We start from the raw sequence: 13500 nt of genomic DNA, 5'->3' as shown, positions 1-13500 counted from the left end.
CACAGCTTCCTCTCCCCTATTTCAAAATAAATGTCTCTGTGGCTCTTTTGCCATAAGTGCCAAGGGATTTCAAAATAAGTCCCTTCTTGTGCCAGACACTCCTCGATTCAAATGGAGGATTATCATGGACGAGGAAGAGCTACCGTATTGAACTGCATAGTAGCATATTCTTTTGAGGGTGGCATGGTGGTGCAACGGTTAGCAATCAAGGTGAGGAGGCAGCCATGGCCTAAAGGTTAGCGAAGCAGCTTTGGGATCAAAAGGTTATTGGTTTGATTCCATGGATCAATGGGAAAATGTGTTGGTGTGAATGAACAGGACTTTCCCCTTCCTCTACATCCATGGCTGAAGTGAAACAAGGCACCTAATCCCAAACTGTTCTGTGGGTGCTGCAGTGCAGCTGCCCACTGCTCTGGGTATATGTGTTCACTGTTATTATTGTGCTTTATATGATATATATCAGACCAATCCATTTAGAGCTTCTTTTCTGTTGCCTCACAGCAACAAGGCCCTGGATTCAAACTTCCTGGCCGACTGGGGCCTTTCAGTGTGGAGTTTGCATGGTGTTCTTGTGCCTGTGTCGGTTTCTGCTTGGTGCTCCGGTTTCCTCCCGCAGTCCAAAAGACATGTGGATTAGGTCAACTGACTACTCTAAATTGCTACTCCATTGGTGTGAATATGAGTGTGAATGGTGTTAGCTCTGCGAGAGATTGGCGACCTGCCCAGGGTGGTCTGCCTCTTGCCCAAAGTCAGTTGCGAGTGGCTGCTGCTTCCCCTTGACCCTGCAGATAAGTAATCCAGATAATGGATTGCATTGCGCTGAATCAAATTGTGTCAACTCACACTGCATCACAATAGGGGATTAGTATTAATAGGCAACAGAATTAGTAGTTGCTTCATATGTATCTGTGTATTCATCAGCCTCAGTAATGGAGATACACATCCCTAATTAGAAGTGATCTGTAATGCTGATCCAATTTCTTAAATTGACCCAGATTTTTTTTTCTGACATGAAGCTTTACATGCTTTGGAATAAATGATTTTATTTATTTATTAATTTATTTATTTTTACATAAAAAAAACTGATGGTCTAAGTCAACAAGGAATTCAAGGTAAACAGTCTAGATATTGAAATGTTGAGAAGAAAGCAATAAAAGATTGTAAAGACAACAGAAACTGAAGTTGAGAAAAGGAGAAATACTGTTCATCCCACTCAAGGCTCTTCCATTTGCCATTATTGCTCTTTTATGGTGTCGCATTTTTAATGTCTAACAACTTAATCAATACACCAACCACTCACCCTGCATTTATATTTCATGCTGAGATCAAACATCAGCCAATAAGGAACTTGGAGCTTCCTGTTCTCTTTGACATTTCAATCGACAGACAGGGAGACATACAGTAGGATATTATGTCTGCCTCTTCGTCAGTTCTCCTTCTCTGTCAATTCATTTTTCTTCCCCCATTCGCACTAACATGACAGTAATAATTCACATTAATATTGCCAGCTGCCATGGATATAATTTCATTATCTGGTCAACACTCAAAAACATTGCAAATTAAGATAAATGAGAAGAGGTCAAGCTCAATTTTCCAGAACAAATTATAGCAGATAAATCATGAGAAAGAGGACGAGAGAGTGAGTGTGTGAGAGTCCTAAAACTTATCAAATGAGCTGGATTCCGAAGTCAGTCAAAGACTTCTTATTTCTCTCACGCTGTGACAGAGGTCCTAGCAATGTTAACACGCAACTGATGAGGTGACCCAATTAAGCCGAAATGGATTCAGTCCAACTCCAAAACCACAAGGCCAAGATCTGATGTAAGATGGAGGTTATAAACTGCTGTAACAAGTGCTGTTTCACTTGAGTTGTAGAAAAACCTAAATCTAGGCTATGAAATGAACCTGTGGAATGTTTTATTATTTAGGATACAGCCTGATGTTTGCACTCCAGTTGTTCCAAAATATAAAATATTTTGCATACCTGTCATCTGGAATTTCTAGATGAGTAAACCTTTTAGATTTGAGACACAACAATGGCAGAAAGCTTTAATAGATCTCGTCAGTGCATGAAATCCATAGACAGGGATGTTTTGGCTCTGACATGATTTTTTAAATCTTTTTTTCAAGAAGAGATGTTTATGTAACATTTCTGGAAGGAATCTTCAGTGTCAGAGCTTAGGTTGAGGTTAGCTTTTTTCCAAAACAAAAAAGTTTGGCTTTGAAGTTCTTCAGTGAGAGAGCAACTTTTTATTGTCATCGTCGGCTGTCCATCGCTAGTGATGATGACTGCTTCATTAGGATGCGCAGAAACATAGATGGGCCGTGAGGCCCGCACCAGAGTGACAGAGTCACCCGCAGCAGTGGCACGAACAGCCCGGCCGAGCCATCCGGAATGTCGGGCCTTGTGAGCTCTCGCATACTATTCTCCACTCCTAATGAAGCACCTTGCACAGTAAGGTAAGACAAACCATGTCGTGCCCCCATCATGTTGTCTCTCTGGACCTCCAGACTTGATGCCAAGTGGTGCACAAAAGTGCCACAGACCTGAGGGGTATGGAAGTTGCCCCGCCAAGTGATGCCATGTGGCCATTTAAAGTCCAGAGTGGTAACCATTACACTTTTTATTGTGGACATACTACAACACTGGAGTTTACATGTTCTCCTCATGCCTGTGTGGATTTCCTCTGGGTGCTCCAGTTTCCTTCCACAGTCCAAAAACATGTGGATGAGGTCAACTGGCTACTCTAAATTGCCCAGAGGTGTGAATGTGAGTGGTTGTTCGTCCTTGTGTTATCCCTACAACAGACTGGAGACCTGCCCAGTGTGTACCTCGCCTCTCACCCAAAGTCAGCTGGGATCGACTCCAACTTACCCTGGCGGACAATCGGTATAGATAACGGATGGATGGACACCACAAAATTATATACAACTATATCCAGCTTAACAGTACAACATGTCATTCTTTAATAAATTGCTAGCAATGACAAATGTTACAAGAGGAATGAAACACTGGCAGCTACACTGCTTAATGACAGAGGTGAACATATGAAGGAAGATTTCTTATGAAAAAAACAAAAATGCATCATTATACAGTAGCTTCAGGTTTAGAGCAGAATGTATGATAATGCATGATGCTCAAGAATGTGTCAGTCACAAAGATCCTAGTAATGAAGATTTCAGAATCAGGTGCTGTAAATCTCATGATGTGCAAGGAAAGATCTTCTTCAGTATGTTGAAAGGTTTGACTAATACATCTTCAGGATGACAGGCAAAAGACAACAAACAGGCCCAACAGTCTGGGCATAAGCATTAAAACTGATGGCATGCAATGTAAATAAAAATACTGAAGTAACACCACAACAATGGAGTCATTCTTTTTCACTGTGATGCTAATTGGACTGTACCGTCCAATTGGTGTCATCGTCCTTATTTATTATTCAAAACATGTAAACCACTGTATTATGAAGACCATAGTAATACTGGGTAGAACTCCATTTTGCTTTCATGCCACCATCAACATCAGTTTGAATTACTGAGATAAGATAGGTTGGGTCTGTGAATTCATCCTGTTGATACCAAATTCTGTCCCGACCATCTGGATGTCGCAAAAACCTAGGCCTTGATGCACAGACAGCCTATGTTAATATCAGTAGGACACAGAGACACCCACATTAAATTTGATTCCTGCCAAATAACAGGCAATCATTCCATCAGTAGTAAATCAGGATGCATATCATTACTTCACATCAATGCTACAGGAACGGCTCCTGCTGCTACCTCGTAAAAAACATGCATGTTAAGAACACAGTTATACTGGGTTCTCTGTTTTCAATGTCACCTTCATGGTGTGCTTGTATCTATAACTACCTCAAAAGCTCACTATATCAGCAGTCAGCTGTCATGGTTTAGGGTGGAACTCAGATTCTGTCTGGGCCATATCAGTATTTTTGTGAGCCTTTGAAGAGACACAAAAACTTTCAGTTTTAAGGTGGTGTTATCTTTTCTATTGATTAACACCAACAACCATCTCTGAAAGAAAAATTCGATGATTTTTTTGGATCAATAAGAAATTATATATTATTAAAGATATTAGGGGTTATACAGACTGATCCATTAGACTAGTGACTAACATTCACTAGTCACTGCTGTAGAGGTGTGAACTAGTCAGGTTGGTGAACAAAACACTAGTCCACTATTTTTCTTTTACATTAAGCCTGTTGGAAAAGATGAATAGTCAGTAAAAATGATAAAATATATACCACTATACCTGTAAAAAAGCTGTGGCACAGCAGTTATGCTCATATCTACATCGGAATAACATCCATGAAATGTATCAGTCAGACCTCATCATAGCACAGAGACAGCACTGGTTAAAGTAGCAAACGACCTACTGTTGGCATCTGATCAGGGTTGTGTCTCCCTGCTTGACTTGCTTGATCTTAGTGCAGCTTTTGACACTATCATTCCTTTAAAAAAATAAAAATTTTCTTTTGATTTTCACAATCCCAGCCATGCCTCCATGCTCAAAGCTGTGCTGGTGATATCTGGAGAGGAAGAAGGCACTGAGGTTGGTAATGGAATGACCTACCCAGACAAGCTGCTCCAGGAAAATATAAGGTTTTCATATCAATATAAACCAGTGAAGTAATTTATGTTAAATTAGTGCTAACTGATAAAGGCAATCCTTTTGGGGAAGGAAACAAACAAACAAACAAACAAACAAACAAACAAACAAACCCAGAACAGTAAACATGCATGAAACCTTGCTAGCTTACACATCATGATTTGATCACATTGTCATGTTGTTGTAGATGTACAGTACCAGTCAAAAGTTTGGACACACCTACTCCATAGGTTTTTCTGTATTTTGACCATTTTCTATATTGTAGAACAGTACTGAAGACACCAGAACTATGAAATAACATATGGAACATATGTATAATTATGTGGTAAACAAAAGTGTGAAGCAAAATGTTTCATATTTTAGATTCTTCAAAGTAGCCCGCATTTACTTTGATTATGCTTTGTACACTATTGGCATTATCTTAACCAGCTTCATGAGGTAGTCACCTGGAATGCTTTTCAGTTAACCGGTGTGTCTCGTCAAAAGTTAAATAGTGGACTAGTTTCTTGCCTTCTTAATGCATTTGAGATTAAACAGTAATTATTCTATCCATATTCATTGCATATGAGCAATCGCGTGCTGTGATTGGCTACTCTATTACTAGGCTATCAGCTCATATGCCATGAGGAGAGAAAAACAAACTGATGGAGCATGTTGTTCAACTGAGGATGAAATAAAAACTCTACTCGAAAACACCCCCCCCAAAAAGCACAAACAAACAAACAAACAAACAAACAAACAAAAAAGCAACATATAGAAACAAAATATGGAATAAAAGTATTTGATGGCAAGAATGTATCTTTTTTATTTTTCAAGAATTATTATTCGTCGTTGGCTGTCCATCGCTAACGATGATGACTGCTTCATTATGATGCGCAGAAATCTCCTTTCCTAATGAACAGCCTTACACAGTAAGGAAGGACCAACGATGTCGTGCCCCCATCGTGTTGTCTTTTTGGACCTCCAGACCTGATGCCAAGTGGTGCACAAAAATGCCACAGACCTGACGGGTATGGAAGTTGCCCCGCAGTGACAACTGACTTGCTGAGTGATGCCATCCGCTGGCCATTTGAGTGGCTTTTCCACAGGCCACCAGGTGGTGTGCCATTGACCCTGTTGGGTTCATCTGCCACACTGCACCACAAAGCGCCCTGCCGCCAGCGCCTTAATGGTGATGCACTATTTAACCCATAGCTGGAACCCAGGCAAGTGCTACCACTCAGGGTCAGAGCAGACCTAGGAGCAATGGTGATTAAGGGGTAACTCGACTTTCCCCAATACTCAAGTCCTCCTGAACCTGAGACTCATTACTGGTTGCAGTTTAAAGTCATACCCAGAACATCCATATTGTGGTTTATTTTTCCTCACGTTACGCCCCCCCTGAAGAACTCTGGCGCCCCCTAGGGGAAGCGTGCCCCACACTTTGAAAAGCTCTGGCTAATAGGCAACTCGGTGCTATCAGCTCATGTATGAGCTCATGTATGACTCGATTTCATGGAATGACTATTAAATAGCCATGATCAACAACTGTAGTAATCCATAGTTAAGCCATATTACTTTAAGACATGAGGTGTCTATTAATTGATAAAAATAAAGAAAAACCCTTGAATTAGAAGGTGTGTCCAAACTTTTGACTGGTACTGTGTGCACCATACTGAACCAGACAGAATCCTAATTGTTTCAGTCTGTAATCACATACCGGCTGTCAAAATGTGTCTCATGCTTATATATAACAATCGAAATATCAGTGCAATTTTCTCTCCTCAATTTAAAATCACTTTATACCACAATGCTATTGAATCTTAAAGCAAGATGGCCTTTCAATTTCATAAAATTGGTGAAATTTAGTTCCCTCTAAAGTTTGGTCATTGTGAGATATGTTTATTTCTGTAATATCTCACAAAAACCAGGCCATTCTGTGGCTGGGAAGTTATTTAACTTGAGGGGATTCCCGAGCAAATAATGTGCATAAAATCGTTCGCTTCACACAGTCAAGCAGCCAAAGAAACTCTGTGTGTGCATGTGCAAGTTTACCTTTTTCTTCTTTTGGGTTTTACGGAAGCTGGCATCCACAGTGCTACATTATTGCCATCTACAGGTTTACCTTGACTATGCATTGACTGTTACATTATTCTATTGATAAACAAACAGTTGATCACACCAAGGTGCTCACTGACTGCCGATATTTATTAGTTTGGTCCTGCGTTTCCTTTCCTTTGCAACGCAATGTCTTTTCTTCTCGCTTTCCGTTACTGTAGTCAGTGTTTCACGTTTCATTTGCACACTCATCTCCTCCATTTTTCTCTCCTGTTTCAAATTTGTATCCCACAATGCCTTGCGTGAACAAGAAAAGCCCACCACATGCATGAATTAGTATCTTGAATTGGGTCATGGTGAAGCAGGAAAAAATATTGGAGACTTTAAGAACGCGTGGCCCTAAATTCATTAATTGTTCTATTAAAAAAAAAAAAAAAAAAAATATATATATATATATATATATATAATTTATATATTTTTTTATATATATACAACCCCGATTCCAAAAAAGTTGGGACAAAGTACAAATTGTAAATTAAAAACGGAATGCAATGATGTGGAAGTTTCAAAATTCCATATTTTATTCAGAATAGAACATAGATGACATATCAAATGTTTAAACTGAGAAAATGTATCATTTAAAGAGAAAAATTAGGTGATTTTAAATTTCATGACAACACATCTCAAAAAAGTTGGGACAAGGCCATGTTTACCACTGTGAGACATCCCCTTTTCTCTTTACAACAGTCTGTAAACATCTGGGGACTGAGGAGACAAGTTACTCAAGTTTAGGGATAGGAATGTTAACCCATTCTTGTCTAATGTAGGATTCTAATTGCTCAACTGTCTTAGGTCTTTTTTGTCGTATCTTCCGTTTTATGATGCGCCAAATGTTTTCTATGGGTGAAAATCTGGACTGCAGCCTGGCCAGTTCAGTACCTGGACCCTTCTTCTACGCAGCCATGATGCTGTAATTGATGCAGTATGTGGTTTGGCATTGTCATGTTGGAAAATGCAAGGTCTTCCCTGAAAGAGACGTCGTCTGGACGGGAGCATATGTTGCTCTAGAACCTGGATATACCTTTCAGCATTGATGGTGTCTTTCCAGATGTGTAAGCTGCCCATGCCACACGCACTAATGCAACCCCATACCATCAGAGATGCAGACTTCTGAAATGAGCGCTGATAACAACTTGGGTCGTCCTTCTCCTCTTTAGTCCGAATGACACGGCGTCCCTGATTTCCATAAAGAATTTAAAATTTTGATTCGTCTGACCACAGAACAGTTTTCCACTTTGCCACAGTCAATTTTAAATGAGCCTTGGCCCAGAGAAGACGTCTGCACTTCTGGATCATGTTTAGATATGGCTTCTTCTTTGAACTATAAAGTTTTAGCTGGCAACGGTGGATGGCACAGTGAATTATGTTCACAGATAATGTTCTCTGGAAATACTCCTGAGCCCATTTTGTGATTTCCAATACAGAAGCATGCCTATATGTGATGCAGTGCCGTCTAAGGGCCCGAAGATCACAGGCACCCAGTATGGTTTTCCGGCCTTGACCCTTACGCACAGAGATTCTTCCAGATTCTCTGAATCTTTTGATGATATTATGCACTGTAGATGATGATATGTTCAAACTCTTTGCAATTTTACACTGTCGAACTCCTTTCTGATATTGCTCCACTATTTGTCGGCGCAGAATTAGGGGGATTGGTGATCCTCTTCCCATCTTTACTTCTGAGAGCCGCTGCCACTCCAAGATGCTCTTTTTATACCCAGTCATGTTAATGACCTATTGCCAGTTGACCTAATGAGTTGCAATTTGGTCCTCCAGCTGTTCCTTTTTTGTACCTTTAACTTTTCCAGCCTCTTATTGCCCCGTCCCAACTTTTTTGAGATGTGTTGCTGTCATGAAATTTCAAATGAGCCAATATTTGGCATGAAATTTCAAAATGTCTCACTTTCGACATTTGATATGTTGTCTATTTTCTATTGTGAATACAATATCAGTTTTTGAGATTTGTAAATTATTGCATTCCGTTTTTATTTACAATTTGTACTTTGTCCCAACTTTTTTGGAATCGGGGTTGTGTATATATATAAAAGTTGGAAGTCGGCAATTTGAATTCAGTAGCTTTGGGTCCATCAAACAAAAATAATTGGGTGTCAGGAAAAATTATTTTTATGACCTATGCTTGAAAAATCTGAAAGGCAGCATACCTTTAAATCTGATTGATCAGAAGGTGTTGATTAATTTTCTAGAACAGCAGGTCTGACAATATTGCTTCTCCAGAAATGTGATATTATAATGCAAATATTAAACTAATTAAGAAGTTATTTAACAAAGAAAAACACTACTACTACTACTAATAATAATAGATTTGGTGAAGTTTCTGTTTAGGAGACATTTATTTAACATTTGAGTCTTGGGTGTCTTTGTAACAGTCAGCAAGTTTTTCCACGATCAGAAAGTCTTCAGGAGCATAGTGGTGCTTGAAAGTTTGTGAACCCTTTAGAATTTTCTATATTTCTGCATAAATATGACCTAAAACATCATCAGATTTTCACACAAGTCCTAAAAGTAGATAAAGAGAACCCAGTTAAACAAATGAGACAAAAATATTATACTTGGTCATTTGTTTACTGAGGAAAATTATCCAATATTACATATCTGTGAGTGGCAAAAGTATGTGAACCTCTAGAATTAGCAGTTAATTTGAAGGTGAAATTAGAGTCTGATGTTTTCAATCAATGGGATGACAATCAGGTGTGAGTGGGCACCCTGTTTTATTTAAAGAACAGGGATCTATCAAAGTCTGATCTTCACAACACATGTTTGTGGAAGTGTATCATGGCATGAACAAAGTAGATTTCTGAGGACCTGAGAAAAAGCGTTGTTGATGTTCATCAGGCTGGAAAAGGTTACAAAACCGTCTCTAAAGAATTTGGACTCCACCAATCCACAGTCAGACAGACTGTATACAAATGGCGGAAATTCAAGACCATTGTTACCCTCCCCAGGAGTGGTCAACCAACAAAGATCACTCCAAGAGCAAGGCATATAATAGTTGGTGAGGTCACAAAGGACCCCAGGGTAACTTCTAAGCAATTGAAGTCCTCTCTCACATTGGCTAATGTTAATGTTCATGAGTCCACCATCAGGAGTACACTGAACAACAATGGTGTAACAATGGTCTTGAATTTCCTCCATTTGTACACAATCTGTCTGACTGTGGATTGGTGGAGTCCAAACTCTTTAGAGATGGTTTTGTAACCTTTTCCAGCCTGATGAGCATCAACAACGCTTTTTCTGAGCTCCTCAGAAATCTCCTTTGTTCGTGCCATGATACACTTCCACAAACATGTGTTGTGAACATCAGACTTTGATAGATCCCTGTTCTTTAAATAAAACAGTGTGCCCACTCACACCTCATTGTCTTCCCATTGACTGAAAACACCTGACTCTAATTTCACCTTTAAATTAACTGCTAATCCTAGAGGTTCACATACTTTTGCCACTCACAGATATGTATTATTGGATCATTTTCCTCAATAAATAAATGACCAAGTATAATATTTTTGTCTCATTTGTTTAACTAGTTCTCTTTATCTATTTTTAGGACTTGTGTGAAAATCTGATGATGTTTTAGGTCATCTTTATGCAGAAATATAGAAAATTCTAAAGGGTTCACAAACTTTCAAGCACCACTGTAGATCCCCCCAGTTTCTGTTTTCTCTTTAACAAGACAAACAACCTGTGTTTAGCATCTATTTCTTACCCTACATTCACACTAGCTTATGGCGCTTTTCATTTGTCTCTTGTGGGCATTGAGCAATTATCAAGCTCAGATGAGAAACAAATGTAGCCTACAAACACCCTATTTTTTTCCTTACATGGTTTACTTGTCATTAAAATGGACTTTCAAAATAGTGTAATATTTTAAGTGCAAAAAGATAAAGTTCAGTTGTATACTATGTGTCACGTATTTTCGCATTAGCTATTTGCAGCACAAGCTAACTGTACTACCTATAAACGTCAGTAGATTTACACCAATGATCTCTGCTTATGTCTTGATACACATTTAATGAGAGGCTGATTGAGAAGATAACATGCTTTTATTCCTTTTTTTTCTATCAAGCAGTATATAGGAACTAATTAAGTTGTGAAAGGGAGAATGAAAATAATTTGCACCACAGGATTGGTCGCTTTATTGTTTTGAACAAATTTAAACTTGTGTGTTGCTTGTCGTGCTGTTTCTCTGTCGCTGAAACTGTGGCTCCGTGTTGTGCGTGTACATACAAAATGAAAGATCGAGACAGGTCACCTATTGCTTTATCACTCACAATTGTGAATGTACCTTTGTTAATGTCAAAGGAAAGAAAAAAAAGTGCAGTGAGGAAAGGACTGGTTGTTATAAATGTGTTCTAAAGTAGCTTGTCTTACTGTTGTTTCTATAATCTCATCTCATTATCTCTAGCCGCTTTATCCTGTTCTACAGGGTCGCAGGCAAGCTGGAGCCTATCCCAGCTGACTATGGGCGAAAGGCGGGGTACACCCTGGACAAGTCGCCAGATCATCACAGGGCTGACACATAGACACAGACAACCATTCACACTCACACCTACGGTCAATTTAGAGTCACCAGTTAACCTAACCTGCATGTCTTTAGACTGTGGGGGAAACCGGAGCACTCGGAGAAACCCACGCGGACATGGGGAGAACATGCAAACTCCGCACAGAAAGGCCCTCGCCGGCCACGGGGCTCGAACCCAGGAGCTTCTTGCTGTGAGGCGACAGCGCTAACCACTACACCACCGTGCCGCCCTGTTTCTATAATATTAAACATAAATGGTAAAAACATGTTTACAGCGCATCGCTGATAATTTTCCAAAAACAACATACCCATTTTGTTTTATAACAGTCCTTGTGGTTGAGATACCTGCAAACCCTGCACTTCATATTTCATTTAGATTTTCAGAACTATACAGTAAAAAAGTCACAATGTAAAGGGTTTTCCCAGGCCACCACACAATTATTAAATGGAGCAATTATAAATGTTTCATGAGACAGAAAAGCTTGAGATTCAGCATGAATGCTGAACATTAACATACAGGGGTGTGAAATGATAACTAATCAGGACAAGCATGTCACGGCCAGGCTGCTCTGTTGCACTCTGTGGGGTTCTGCCTCCTGCGGAGAGACTCATTTTTGCCAGTGATGATCAACAGTCACCTCGGCAGAAAAAGAAAAGAGGAGCGAGAGTTCACACTGTTGTCATTTCCCCTCTCCTTCCTCCATCTGTCTCTCAGTCATCAATTCACGCTGCAATTTACTGTCATGCCCCAGTGTTGTGAATGCAACTCATGTTTAAGTGTAGCGAGTTATCAAGTGTAATGGGCTTTTAATGTTTTCATACACATGGATAATTACTGCAGAGCAATTTAGGAACCATCATACTAAGATGGAGTTCATAGACAGAGATATGAATATAGTTTTAATGCACTGGGGAAATTTTTTTTTTCTATATTTTGTATACAACCATATGCTAAGGAAGCATAGATACATTATATACACTGTGTGTGTGTATGTATGTATATGTCAAGTCAAGTTTATTTTTATAGCGCTTTTAACAATAGACATTGTCGCAAAGCAGCTTTACAGAATTTAAATGACTTTAAACATGAGCTAATTTTATCCCTAATCTATCCACAATGAGCAAGTCTGTGGCGACGGTGGCAAGGAAAAACTCCCTCAGACAACATGAGGAAGAAACCTTGAGAGGAACCAAATCAAATCAAGTTTATTTGTATAGCGCTTTTAACAATAAACATTGTCGCAAAGCAGCTTTACAGAATTTGAACGACTTAAAACATGGGCTAATTTTATCCCTAATCTATCCCCAATGAGCAAGCCTGTGGCGACGGTGGCAAGGAAAAACTCCCTCAGACGACATGAGGAAGAAACCTCGAGAGGAACCAGACTCAAAAGGGAACCCATCCTCATTTGGGCAACAACAGACAGCCTGACTATAATATTAACAGTTTTAACAGGTATAACCCTCAACTGTCCTCATGGGGCCGTCCTTCACAGGAGCGGTGCGATAAAACTCCAACCAGACACAGGGCACCAGGATGGATCAAGCAGGTCCGAGGGGCAGAAGAGGCCAGCATCTCAATCCCAGGATCAACATGTAACTCAGAGGGACAGATTGGGGGGGAAGAGAGAGCGAAAAAAAAACACATTGTTAGGTATGCCCTAAAAATGACAAGTATTAAATCTGTGTGGTAGGCTCGCAGAGACGAGAGTCTTTACATCAGGCATAACACACAACAATGGCATGTTAATATGGTAAAAAATATATCATGACCTGCTCTGGCTGGATGCTTGATTGGGTGATGGGAGCACACTCCTCAGCAATGATGAGATGCAGATGGGACCCTTAGGGCTGGCCAAGACAATTCAGTTACATTTCACCGGGTCTGGGACATGCGACAGAATGTCTGACGGCCGATTCCCTGCAGGCTACGATAGCCAGTCGAGGTCTCCACCCTCTCCACCAAAAGATTTCCTGTTGACTCCATGTAACTCAGAGGGACAGATCTGGGGTGGGGGGGAGGGAAAGAAAACACAGGTGGTTAGGTATGCCCAATGTCACCTGAATAAGTAGGAACAGTATACATATTGCACTGAGTACAAGCAGGGACTCCGGCAACTAACTATGACAGCATAACTAAAAGGAGAAAGCCAGAAGGTAACACAGGCATGAGGGAGCCCCGGGACATAAAGCAGCCAGCCACTACACCGTCAACAAACTCGAGTGAGCAAGCGAGTGG

Source organism: Neoarius graeffei, chromosome 2 (assembly GCF_027579695.1).
Source record: "Neoarius graeffei isolate fNeoGra1 chromosome 2, fNeoGra1.pri, whole genome shotgun sequence".
Classification (NCBI taxonomy): Eukaryota; Metazoa; Chordata; class Actinopteri; order Siluriformes; family Ariidae; genus Neoarius; species Neoarius graeffei.
The sequence above is the reverse complement of the archived record's forward strand: the minus strand, read 5'-3'. Positions refer to the sequence as shown.